Raw genomic sequence first — 13,233 nt, 5'->3', positions numbered from 1 at the left:
GGGCACCCCTCCCCCGAACCACCCCATTCCCTTCCTCAACCTTGACTCGGCAGGCCGGAAAGGTGCCCTGGGCCTCCCGGACTGTCCTGGCGGGTCCCAAAGCCAGAGCCCCGGCCTCTGGTTAGCCATCCGAGGAAAACCCCTCCCGACTAGATTATCGCTGTGATCTCACCTCCTTCCCCCCAGTCCACCCACACCCGGCGGTGGCGGGCCCGAGAGAGGCTCCGGAAATCGGGGACCCTGACGGGAGACCGTTGGAGCTGCTGAAGGCAGCCCCCTCCCCACGATGCAGCGTGACCCCGGAGGCGTCAACCTCTCTCGGGTGGAGGCCGTCGAATAAGTTTTTGAGAAGAGAAGAGCGGCCTCGTGGGGACCCTTCCTCTTCGACTGCCCCGGAGGGGAGGAGGGAAGTGGGTGCTGGGCCATTTCCACCGCCCCCTCCCCTGCTTAGGGGTAGGTCGACCCCCGCCTTCGACCGAGCTCTCGGTCCACAGAGGTCAGGTGGTGCTCAGGGCCCCACCGTGCTCTCAAAGGGAGCGTAGCGTGTTTGCGGCGAGAGATTCGCCGGGCTCTGCGGCAGCAGGCACTGGGCGTCTCGCTGTTCTGTTTCCAAACGGGGAGGTGCCCGTCTCCTCAAACGCAGGTTCATCTCATGACTGACGCTGCGTGTGTGTGTGTCTGTGTGCGTGTGGACGCCCGAGTCCACACGCATACACCCGGGCCTGCTCGGTCCGTGAGAGCCGGTTGGCCATGTTTTCCCCAAGGGTCGGAGGCAGACGCCGAGAGGTGTGTTGTGAAACTGGGGCTGGGGCTCTTCAGCACTGTGTCTCATCCAAGCTCCTTGGGTTTCCCTAAGGTGGATTTTGTGCTTGCATGTTTCTCGGGGGGGTGGGGGCTCGTTCGGCCTGCTGCCCACCCACCCCCCCGCCCCCACCTGCATGGTTGCCTGCAGACCTGCGTCGGTCAAGCAACGGCTCTTTCTCAAGTGTCCCGTGACGCCCGTGTGTTGCTGATCAGAATCGCTCTTACCATCCCAGGGTGACTTAGGAGGCTGAAGGACAGATGACTATTTTTTTAATTCTCCCTCATCTGGGTTGAGGGAGTTAAAAAAAAAAAAAAGGACCCCATAATAAAACTAAAAATGGGGAGGGGCCCGATTAACCCCAGCCCTCCCCGCCCCATCCGACGGGGAGCGTGGGAGCTAACGGCCAAGGCGGCCGGTCCACCGGTGCCCACACTGTGCTAGGTGCTGCGCCTTCAGTACCGAAGGCCAGATCGGGTCTCTCTGCAGGAGACGGGACCCCAGCGCGGCCCCTCCAATGTCCCCCCCCCCCGCGCGCTGGTCCGAAGTGGGAGACGGGGGACTCGGAAACCGGTTCTGTGCCCCCCATCCCTCTTTCCGGCTTCCTCGCCCCGCCTCCGACACGCAGCGGATCACGCCGCCGTCCCCGGCCCGATCCCTCGAGGCAAAAGATGGAAATCACGAGAGCCCCCACCGGGCTCCCCGGGTCCACCCGATTCCTCAATCTTGACCCACGTGCCCCTTTGCACTAAATAACCCCAGACCTCTCTCAGGTAATGCCACTTAGGAAATACGATTAAAGATAAGCCACAGTCGAGGCAGCGCTTGCCCTTTGCCTAGCTAGTGCCCAGCCTCTCCCCTCAAAGACCCCCCTCTGTCCCCCCACCCCGAAAGGTGAGAGCTGTGAAATAGCCTTCTCAAGGCCCGGGGAGCTGAGATTTCTTTCCCCCACCCTCCACCTTGAACCCCAAGCCTTCCTGCTTTTGATACCCCAGTGCTATTTCTCTTCTTGTAAAAGGAAAATTTATTAGCAAACAAAGGTATTTTTATGGAAAAGAAAACCCAACAATATATAGAATTAACCCAATCTACTGCTCCTTTGCAAATACTTTCAGGCTTAAGACCGAAAGCGTATATTTTGGAAGACGACAGATGCGTTTTGTATGGTTTCTTCTTTTCCTTTTGTAGACGCCCGGGTTAGATTCTAGAACTGCAAGAGGATGCCTTGTCGCTAGTCTTGAGATTCCGGGCAGAGAGTGCATTTTGCAGAGGGGTGGGGAAGGGGCGGGTGGGAGAAAGGGGAATAGGCCAGGGCTATTTTCAGGACGAGGGTCACGATGGCCTGCTCCAAAGAGGTGGCATCGGGGGGGTGTCCAGAGAGTCGGGAAGGGGGAGCCCAGAGTCGGAGGGGAGAGAGGTCGACGTTACACTCTGCTGCTGACAGGGACTGACCCCGGGGAGAAGCTGGGATATTCTGTCTTGTTCTTCTGCCGGTAGAACGAGGAAAGTGATTGAGACTTGAGAGAGAAGGCGAGAGGGTGGGAAGAGGGGAAGGAGGAGGGGATGGAGAGGGAGGGTGAAAGATGGAGGGACAGAGAGAGGGAAATCAGGGGAGAGAGGATGATGGGGTGAAATAGAGGGAGGAGGGACAGGGAGGAGAGACGACACACCTATGCCAACCTGCTGGTGCCCCCAGTGGGGCTCGGGGCAGCAGGGGTTTAACCCTTGGACTCTCTGCCAGTTCAAGCCTGTCAGTGAACGGCTGGGAATGGATTGTTTTAGGGAGTGGATAACTTAAGCACAATTTGCTGAGAGAGGGAGGGAGGGAGACGGGTCCCGGAGAGAAAAACGGCCCGACCCAAGTCCAATTTTATCTGGATTTGCAAAAAAAAAAAACAAAACCAAAAACCAACAACAAAAAAACCCTACAAAACACGAAAAAGGCCCACAAAAAAACCCAACAAGAACAAAAGAGAGGACAAAACTAAGGTTGATAGTGACCCGCTGTATATACTGTATCGTAGGAGAGGGAATCGATGTATCGTACTTTGTCATTCTTTGCCGACCAAAGCTGTACATTTTTCCTCCAGTCTGCAACCTATTTGGTTTCAAATGGGGTTGGGGTCCTGGGGCCCAACCCCTCCCGTCCCACCAGGAGTTGTGTAAACGTGTTGTTTCTACTGGTAGTCCTGCTTTTCTTTTCTCATTCTCTTGCTAAAAGGACATGAATTGTTGAGTTTATTTTTACACAGTAAAGAGTGAAGAAAGACCTGTGGCCTCTCTCTCTTTTCCCCCCCCCCCCGAACCTTCTCGTGACCCCTCGGCCAATGAGGCCCGGGGAATACGGTTAACGCAAGGACCGGGCCGGACGTGTCGAGCAGCTCCCCGGTTGGTCGGAGACACGGGATCCGTACCCGCTACCGATCCCCCGGGGGGAGAGGGGATTCGAGGGGGCTCGGCCATCCTTGAGCTGTTTGGCTTTTCCATGCCCACCTGGTCCTGTGGGCTCCTGCTAGCCATAAAATAATAATAATAATAATAATAATAATAATAATAATAATAATGTGTGGTGTTTGTTTAGCGCTTGCTATATACCAGGGACTGAACTAAGCGCTGGGGTGGATACAAGCGAATCAGGTCGGACGCGGTTCCCCCCGCCCCCGTCTCCATCCCCATTTTCCAGATGAGGTCACCGAGACCCAGAGGAGTGAAGCGGCTTGCCTAAGGTCACACAGCAGACAATAATAATAATAATGTTGGTATTTGTTAAGCGCTTACTATGTGCAAAGCACTGTTCTAAGCGCTGGGGTAGGTACAAGGTAATCAGGTTGTCCCACAAGGGGCTCACAGTCTTCATCCCCATTTTACAGATGGGGGAACTGAGGCCCAGAGAAGTGAAGTGACTTGCCCAAATGTCACACAGCTGACAAGTGGAGGAGCCGGGATTTGAACCCACGACCTCTGACTCCAAAGCCCGTGCTCTTTCCACTGAGCCACGCTGCTTCCCCTGCGGGTCCCCCAACCCCCAGATCTTCAATCGGATTTATTGAGTGCTTCCTGTGTGCACAGCACTGGACTAAGCGCTAGGGAGAGTCCAACAGAATAACAGTCATTCGATTCATTCAATTGTATTTATTGGGCGCTCGCTGCGTGCGGAGCCCTGGACGAAGTGGGTGGGAGAGGACAAGAGAATAATAAACAGACACAGTCCCTGCCCACAGTGAGCTTCCAGTCATGAGGGGGAGGCTTACGCTCCTAGACCCTCCTTGCTAAGAGAACTCCTGCTGTCCCTCTTGGCACCGCAAGCGACGTCCCCGGAGCCGCTGGCCAACGACCAACTCTCCTCGCTCCCCGTCCCTTCCTTGAGGCTGAAGTGCTTCCCCCCAGAAATAACTATGGTACTTGCTAAACACTTCCTAGGTGCCAAGTACTGTACTAAGCGCTGGGGTCGATACAACTTAATTGGGTTGGACACGCAGTCCCTGTCCCCCATGTGGGGTTTGCAGTCTAAATAGGGAAGAGTAGGATTTAATCCCCATTTTACAGATGAGGGAACTGGGGCCCAGAAAAGTGAAGCGACTGGCCCAAGGTCACACGGCGGGCAAGTGACAGAGCCGGGATGAGAATCCGGGTCCTCTGCCTGGGCTCCTTCCACTAGGCCACACCACGCTGCTTCTTAAAGAAAAAAGAAACGTGGTCCCTGCCCTTGGAAAGCTCAATGTCTACGGGGAGACATCACTACTACAACTACTACCGCGACGACAATTACTACTACTGCAGCCACCACAACGAGAGCACGAGAAAAGACACCAACGATCAAATGGCAAGAAGTAGCCCCATAAATAACAAACAAGAAATGGATAGCTACTGGGTGGTAAGGAGGCCGATGGGCAGACGTAATGATAATAACGACGGTATTTGTTAAGTGCTTACTATGCGTCAAGCACTGTTCAGAGCGCTGGGGTAGATGCAAGCTAATCAGGTTGGACCCAGTCCCTGTCCCGCGTGGGATTCACAGTCTTCATCCCCATTTTACAGGAGGGGGGACTGAGGTCCAGAGAAGGGGAGTGACTAGCCCAGGGTCGCACAGCAGACGTGGCGGAGCTGGAATGAGAAGCCAGGTCCTCCTGACCCCTGAGCCGGGGTTTTATCCCCTAGGCCATGCTGCTTCTCGGGGGCTTTCCCTCCGAGAGGCAAGTGCTAGCCAACCCCAGGTGTCAATCAATTAACTAATGGTAGTTATTGAGCGCTTACTTAGCCCCGGAGGGGAGGAGAGACTAAGGGCCTCACATTAGACAGATGCAGGACTTTCTGACCTGCTCCTAAGGGAGCTGCAGAATCTCCTGCCCTCTAGACTGGCAGCTCCTTGTGGGCAGGGAACGCGCCTCCCGATTCTCTTCCGGTGTGATCCCTCGAGCCCACAGTGAGCACTCGATAAATCAATCAATCAATCAATCAATCGTATTTATTGAGCACTTACTATGTGCAGAGCATTGTACTAAGCGCTTGGGAAGTACAAATTGGCAACACATAGAGACAGTCCCTACCCAACAGTGGGCTCACAGTCTAAAAGGGGGAGACAGAGAACAGAACCAAACATACCAACAAAATTAAATAAATAGGATAGAAATGTACAAGTAAAATAAATAAATAAATAAATAGAGTAATAAATATGTACAACCATATATACATATATACAGGTGCTGTGGGGAAGGGAAGGAGGTAAGATGGGGGGATGGAGAGGGGGACGAGGGGGAGAGGAAGGAAGGGGCTCAGTCTGGGAAGGCCTCCTGGAGGAGGTGAGCTCTCAGCAGGGCCTTGAAGGGAGGAAGAGAGCTAGCTTGGTGGAGGGGCAGAGGGAGGGCATTCCAGGCCCGGGGGATGACGTGGGCCGGGGGTCGGGGGTCGACGGCGGGACAGGCGAGAACAGCGGGACAGGCGAGAACGAGGTACAGTGATACGAGATACCGTGGACTGACTGAAAGACTTTTCGGCTCTTGCGGGCAGGTACGTATCTACCGGCTCCGTTAGAGTGTACTCTCCTGGGCACTCAGTCCAGGGCTCCGCGTATATTAGGCGCTCAATAAATACCACTGATTAACTGAAGGACCGTCAGCTCGTTGCGGGCAGGGAACGTGTCTCCCCACTCTGTCGTTCTGTCCTCTCCCAGGGGCTTAGTCCAGTGCTCTGCACCCGGTAAGCGCTCAATAAATCCCGCCGCTTGACGGATGGATGGATAGATCAGGTAGGAGAGTCTTGCGGAGAGGTAGGCCCGGCCAAGATGACCTCTTAAAGCCTCCTCCACCCTAGGCATCCCTGAACCCACACAAACGTGACAAAGTCGCCAAACCCGCCCGGAGCCGTCTTCTTCCCAGACCGCCTCGGACTCGTCTCTGGCTCTCTCCCCGCGCCCGCTCTCCTCCCCGTTGCCTCCACGCGGCTCTGACCCTTCGTTTGTCAGGCTTCGGCAGTGCTAGATGGGGACAAGTTGCTCTTCCATTATTGGCAGGTTCCCCGGGGCCTCTCCATGCCCCCCGTGAAGGCCCCATATGTCCATGTCCCGAATATTCATGAGCCTCGGCCGGCGGCGCCGAGGGGAGCCAGAGACTGCCGATTGGCAGTCGAGATCCCTGGGGGGTGAGGGGAGGGGGCCGCCCCCAAGCCTCGGGGGTCCCCGAGACCACGGTGGGCCTCCTCCAGGACCCAGGCGGTCTTGGGGCGTCCAGAGGCTGAGTCCTCTCCCTGCCCCGGCCCCTGCTGGGGTCACTCTGGCCAGTGCCAGGGACACCCCAAAGAACAGGGGGGAAATGCGCCCGCAGGGCCGTTCGGTGCCAGGGACTCCCGGCAACCTCCTCCCCGCAGAGCATCATAGGAATGGGCCTGCGGGGTCGCGGGTCGTCACTTCTGGAGGCCCCAAATCTCCAGTCCAGTCATCCTGCTCCGCTGACTCTGAAAATTACAACCCGCACCGCTGACCCACAAATGTGAGCAGAGAACGTGACCATCACGCAGTGGGGCCTAGTGGAAAGGGCACAGCCTGGGGGTCAGAGGACCTGGGTTCTCTGCCCGGCTCCGCCATTTCTTTGCCGGGTGACCTTAGGCAAGTCACTTCATTTCTGTGCCTCAGTTACCTCATCTGTAAAAGGGGGAATGAAGCAGCAAGGCCCAAGTGGGACATGGACTTTTGGCCAAGCTGATTAGTTTGTAGCTACCCCAGCACTTAGTACAGTTCCAGGCACATAGTTACTGCTTAACAAAGACTATTTAAAACAAAAAAAATCCCCCAAAAGTCTGATATACTGTACCCTCTCATGTGCTTAATCCAGTGCTCTGCACATGGTAAGCACTAAATAAATACCACTGATTGATAGCTACTGGGCTAATGCCCTCCTTCCCCATCTCCCTAGGTACCCAAGGGGTTTTTCACTTTATCAAACAACTATCATGATTTAAAACCCACCCCCACCCCCCAAATCTCTCCGTACAAGATAAGGCACTAGATAGAGCCAATGAAATTCTTCTGGAATGCCAAGGATCTGGGAGCGTGTGGATAATTGAAATCCCCAGATAATCTCATCTGTTGTTTCAACAAAGCTTGACCAGAGCTAGAACTTCAAAAAGTTGCCGCAAGAATAGAAGCTGTGGCTCTATTTTTCCTGCCGCTGCCCACCTTGTTGGAAGTACAAACCCTCAATCGACATGGTGGCAGGAAAGAAGGGGGAGGAGTAGGAGGAGAAAAGAGAGTTGGAGGAAAGGGAGGCAGAGAAGAAGAAAAGGGAGATGGAAGAGGAGGAGGAGGAAAAGGGGGAGGAGGAAAAGGAGGAGGAGAAAAAGGAAAAGAAAGAAATGGGAGGAGAAGAAGGAGGAGGAGAAAAGGGAGACGGAGATAAGGGAGAAGAAGGAGATAAAGGAGGAGAAGGAGAAAGGGAGGAAAAGGTGGGGAAAGGAGGAAGAGGAGGCAGAGAAGAAAGGGAGGAGAAAAGGGAGGTGGAGGAGGAGGAGGAAGGAGGAGAAGGGGAAAAGGAGGAGGAGAAAAGGGAGGAGAAGGAAAGAAGACAAAGAAGGAGAAAAGGGAGGAAGAGGAGGAGGAGAAGAGGGAGGTGAAGGAGAAAAAAGAAGAGGAGGAGGAGAAAAGGGAGGAGGAGGAAAGGGAGATGAAGAAGAGTGGGGAGGAGGAGGCGAAGCAGGGGGCTTGGACAATCCACTCCAGGGCAATCAGGTCCTGGATGATGGCATGCTGAGGGAAGGCAGAGGGGTCGGGGTGAAGGTGAAGGGCCGGAAAAGCCTTATGGGTTTCACTTAGCAGAGCGCTCAACGAGGACGTACCTGAGGAACATTTCAAAGGAGGAAAACCCAGTCCCCGTCCTTGGGCATCTTACTATCGAACGGGGAGGGAAGCCATTGTCCGGTATGGGATTTATTTGGCGCTTAGCAGGAGTCAAGCCCTCAGCTAATGCTGAGGTAAGATGATGATCACGGTCTAAGAGGTCAAAGGAGCAGAAGGTTTATCGCCAGTTGACAGGTGAGGGAAAAGGAGCTGAGAGGTTAAGGGGGCACGGGCGGCTTTTGTTCTGCAGCGCGGACCCAAACGCTCTGCTGCCACCCCACGCCAACCCCACCCCCCATCAATCAATTAATCAATCAATCAGTCAGGCAGGGCTAGCCCCTGAGCTGTAACAGCCTCCAGACCTACCCTCTCTCTCTCTAATAACAATAATAATGATGACGGCATTTGTTAGGTGCTCACTTTGTGCCAAGCACTGTTCTACGCGCTGGGGGGGTTACAAGGTAATCAGGTTGTCCCACATGGGGCTCACGGCCCTGACCCCCATTTTACAGATGAGATAACTGAGGCCCAGAGAAGTGAAGTGACTTGCCCAAAGTCACACCTCTGACTCCCAAGCCTGGGCTGTTTCCACCGAGCTACGCTGCTTCTCCTAAAGACGAGGCGAGCTACTGATGCCCCGGGACTGACCCGTCGGGAACACGGTGGGCGGGTAGGAGTAGGCATGGTCAGGAGCGGAACGCTTAGAACAGTGCTTGGCACACAGCAGGCGCTTAGCAAATACCATCGGCAGCATCATCAGGGCCAGGGATGGCAGGGAAGAAAGCGACCCAGGCAGGCTAATTGGGAAATTTCTTTGAATCGGCTGTGAATTATTAAGACGTTGGAGGATTATTCTTGGCTGTGCAGGCAGGGCCCGTGGTGAGGGGCCTATTTTTAAGCCGCCGCAGGAAGGAACGGAGACGTCGCCAAACTCAGGTTGGCTCGTGACTGGGGCCCTGAGACCTGGGTGGGGGGCTTGGATCGGGGGCTGCCGGGGGCTCCGGCTGTGAGTTGGCTGGAGAGAACGGACCCACCTCCGCCCTCCCACCGCATGAGGAGTGGGAAGAAAGCTCCCAAACCCATCTTCACGGACCTTCTGAAAGCCCAACTCCCCCAGGAAGCTTTCACTGATTAACCTGTTACCTCCCCACGCTATTTCCTCCTTGTCACTTCAACGAAGCCGTGTCACACATAGCAATTTTTTAAGTAATAATAATAATGATGGCATTTATTAAGCGCTTACTATGTGCAAAGCACTGTTCTAAGCGCTGGGGAGGGTACAAGGCCATCAGGTTGTCCCACGGGGGGCTCACAGTCTTCATCCCCATTTTACAGATGAGGGAACTGATGCAAAGAAAAGCGAAACGACTTGCCCCAAGTCACACAGCTGACAATTGGCAGAGCCGGGATTCGAACCCATGACTTTTGACTCCAAAGCCCGGGCTCTTTCCACTGAGCCACGCTGCTTCTCTGAAGGGTACTTACTCTGTGCCAGGGACTGTACTATGCCCTGGGGTAGATACAAGATAATCCCTCCTGGGGCTCACAGTCTAAGTCAGAGGGAAGAGGACCGAATCCCCATTATACAGACGAGGTGACGGAGGCATGGAGGAGTCAAGTGACTTGCCCAAGGTCCCACAGCGGACAAATAGCAGAGCTGGGATTAGAACCCAGGTCTTCTAAAAAAAAAATGCCGTTTCGCACATATTATGAGACAGGTACTGTACTAAGTGCTGTGATAGATACAGGATAATCAGGTTGGACACAGGACATGTCCCACATGTGACTCACAATCTTATTCCCCCTTTCACAGATGAGGTAACTGAGGCACAGAGAAGTGAACCGACTTGCCCCAGTTCCCACAGCGGACAAGTATCGGAGCGGGGTTTAGATAATCATGATGGCACCTGTTGAGCGCTTACCACGTGTCAAGCATTGCTCTAAGCACTGGACCCAGGTCCTTCTGACTTCCGGGCCCGTGCTCTATCCATTAGGACAGGCTGCTTGAGGAATTATTTTCAGAACGATGGAGGAAAAGCAGGCCAGGGGCTGGGCAAACTCATCAGGATGAAACAGCCAAATGAATCATTGAATGGGCAGATAAAAAAAACCTTTAAAATTAAGAAGATACGTGGACCTACCTGAGGGGTGAGGATCGTGCCAACCTCGGGCCCTTCCCATCTCTTCCGCGGCACCCGGCGACTCCCAGCCTTGGAGCGGGGCGATCACGGTCGCTTTCTGAGGTTCTCCCTTCTGCCCCGAAGGCCAAAAGTCACAAGGTTATAGGGCATCCGCTCCGACCAGGGCACGATCCACCGAGGCCCGGTCGGGTTCTGAAACTCGGCCAGAAGAGAGGGAGTGAGAGTGAGTGAGTGAATGAATGAATGAATGAATGAATGAACGAGAGGGTATGTGAGCACTGATGGATGCTTGTTTGATGGGTGGGTGAGGGGGCGAGGGGTTCCTTGAGGCCTTTCGAGGGCAGAGTTACAGGCCATAACGCCTTCCCCCTGGTCCCGGGGGAAGCCCGGCTGCCGTGTACACAGTAAGCACACAGTAAGCGCTCAATAAATACGATTGACTCCGTGAACAAGCACACAGTAAGTGCTCAATAAATACGACTGACTCCGTGAATAAGCACACAGTAAGTGCTCAATAAATACGACTGACTCCATGAATGAGCTTCATTCCATTCATTCATTCAATTCACTCAATTGTATTTATTGAGTGCTTACTGTGTGCAGAGCAGTGGACTAAGCGCTTGGGAAGTCCAAGTTGGCAGCATCTAGAGACGGTCCCTACCCGACAGCGGGCTCACAGTCTAGAAGGGGGAGACAGACAACAAAACAAAACATATTAACAAAATAAAATAAATAGAATATGTACAAATAAGAGTAATAAATATGTACACATATACACTATATATTGTGTGTATGTGTGTATATATATATATACATACATATATATACATATACACACAATATATATAGTGTATATATACACATATATAGTATATATGTGTGTCTATAGATACAGAAACAGATGGATGAGCCCCCGTCATTCATTCATTCATTTAATCGTACTGATTGAGCATTTAGTATGTGCAGAGCACTGGACTAAGCGCTCGGAGATATTCCCTGAGCTGAGGCCTCACCCCTTGAAGAGGGAGCCCCCCCACCAATCCTTCATTCATTCATTCATTCACTCAGTCGTATTTATTGAGCGCTTACTGCGTGCAGAGCACTGTACTAAGCGCTTGGGAAGTCCAAGTTGGCAACTCAGGACCCCCATTTTTCTAGGCCCGGTCAACTGTAGGGCGAGGGCCGATTGGGGCGTCGCAGTGGGGCTGCGTTGGCCGGCTTCCCCCCCGACGGGCAGTGGGGTGGGCGGGCCAGCGGGGACCACCGCAACTGGCTGACGGGGCCTTTCTCGGAGGATCCCCTGAGGGGGAAGGACGGGAGGGAGGGGAGGGGAGGGGTCCCCAAGAAGGGGAGGAGTCCCCATCCCGATCCCCACCCCGTGTGAGGGCGTGGAAGCCGCTCCTAACTGCCGTCCGTCCGTCCGGGGGGGGGGGCCGGCACGAGGCCCACAACGCCAACGCCCCCTTTCCCTCAGACGCCGCCATCTTTAATCTCTTCTCTTAGCCCCGCCCCTTACGGCCTGACCTTTCCTCGTGTCCCCGCCCCCTCAGAGTGACCTTTCCTCGTGACCCCACCCCCTCAGATTGACCTTTCCTCGTGACCCCGCCCCCTCAGGGTGACCTTTCCTCGTGACCCCACCCCCTCAGAGTGACCTTTCCTCGTGACCCCGCCCCTCTCCACTTGACCTTTCCTCGTGTCCCCGCCCCCTCAGAGTGACCTTTCCTCGTGACCCCACCCCCTCAAATTGACCTTTCCTCTGGCCCCGCCCTCTCCACTTGACCTTTCCTCGTGGCCCCGCCCCCTCCAGTTGACCTTTCCTCGTGACCCCACCCCCTCCAGTTGACCTTTCCTCATGACCCCACCCCCTCCAGTTGACCCCTCCAGCGCTCTGCACACAATGAGGGAACTGAGGCCCAGAGAAGTGAAGTGACTCGCCCGAAGTCACCCAGCTGACAAGTGGCGGAGCGGGGATTTGAACCCATGACCTCTGACTCCAAAGCCCGGGCTCTTTCCAGTTGAGCCACACTGCTTCGGAATAAATGCCGTCATTATCATTATTATTAAGGGTGGCGGCCGGGCCGGCGGGAGGGGAGGGGGCAGTCAGCCAGGCAATCACCATTATGGCCATCATGATGGGATTTGTTAACCGCCTACTACGTGCCAAAAACTGTACTAAGCGCTCGGGGGCTGGGGGGGATACGGCAAATCGGGTGGGACCCAGTCCCTGTCCCACCTGGGGCTCACCGTCTCCATCCCCATTTGACAGATGAGGTCACTGAGGCCCGGAGAAGTGACGTGGCTTGCCATCGTTATTATTATAAATTAATTACAGATACGTACATAAGTGCCGTGGGATTGGAGTGGGGATGAATAAAGGGAGAAAGTCGGGTCAGCTTCTGTGGGGCTGGACCCAGGAAACCATACCTGTATATGTGTATGTATTTATTACTCTATTTTATTTGTACATATTTATTCTATTTATTTTGTTAATATGTTTTGTTGTCTCCCCCTTCTAGACTGTGAGCCCGCTGTTGTGAGGAGGCCCCTGCCCTCATCGCCGTCTTCATAACAATAATAATAATAATAATAGCATTTATTAAGCGCTTACTTTGTGCAAAGCACTGTTCTAAGCGCTGGGGAGGTTACAAGGTGATCCCCCCTTCTTACCTCCTTCCCTTCCCCACAGCATCTGTATCTATGTATATATGTTTGTACAGATTTATTACTCTATTTATTTTACTTGTACATATCTATTCTATTTATTTTATTTTGTTAGTATGTTTGGTTTTGTTCTCTGTCTCCCCCCTTTTAGACTGTGAGCCCACTGCTGGGTAGGGACTGTCTCTATATGCTGCCAATTTGTACTTCCCAAGTGCTTAGTACGGTGCTCTGCACATAGTAAGCGCTCAATAAATACGATTGATGATGATGATGATGATGATGACCTTTCCTCGTGGCCCCGC

The sequence above is a fragment of the Tachyglossus aculeatus genome, unplaced genomic scaffold (genome assembly GCF_015852505.1).
Source record: "Tachyglossus aculeatus isolate mTacAcu1 unplaced genomic scaffold, mTacAcu1.pri SUPER_34, whole genome shotgun sequence".
Classification (NCBI taxonomy): domain Eukaryota; kingdom Metazoa; phylum Chordata; class Mammalia; order Monotremata; family Tachyglossidae; genus Tachyglossus; species Tachyglossus aculeatus.
The sequence above is the reverse complement of the archived record's forward strand: the minus strand, read 5'-3'. Positions refer to the sequence as shown.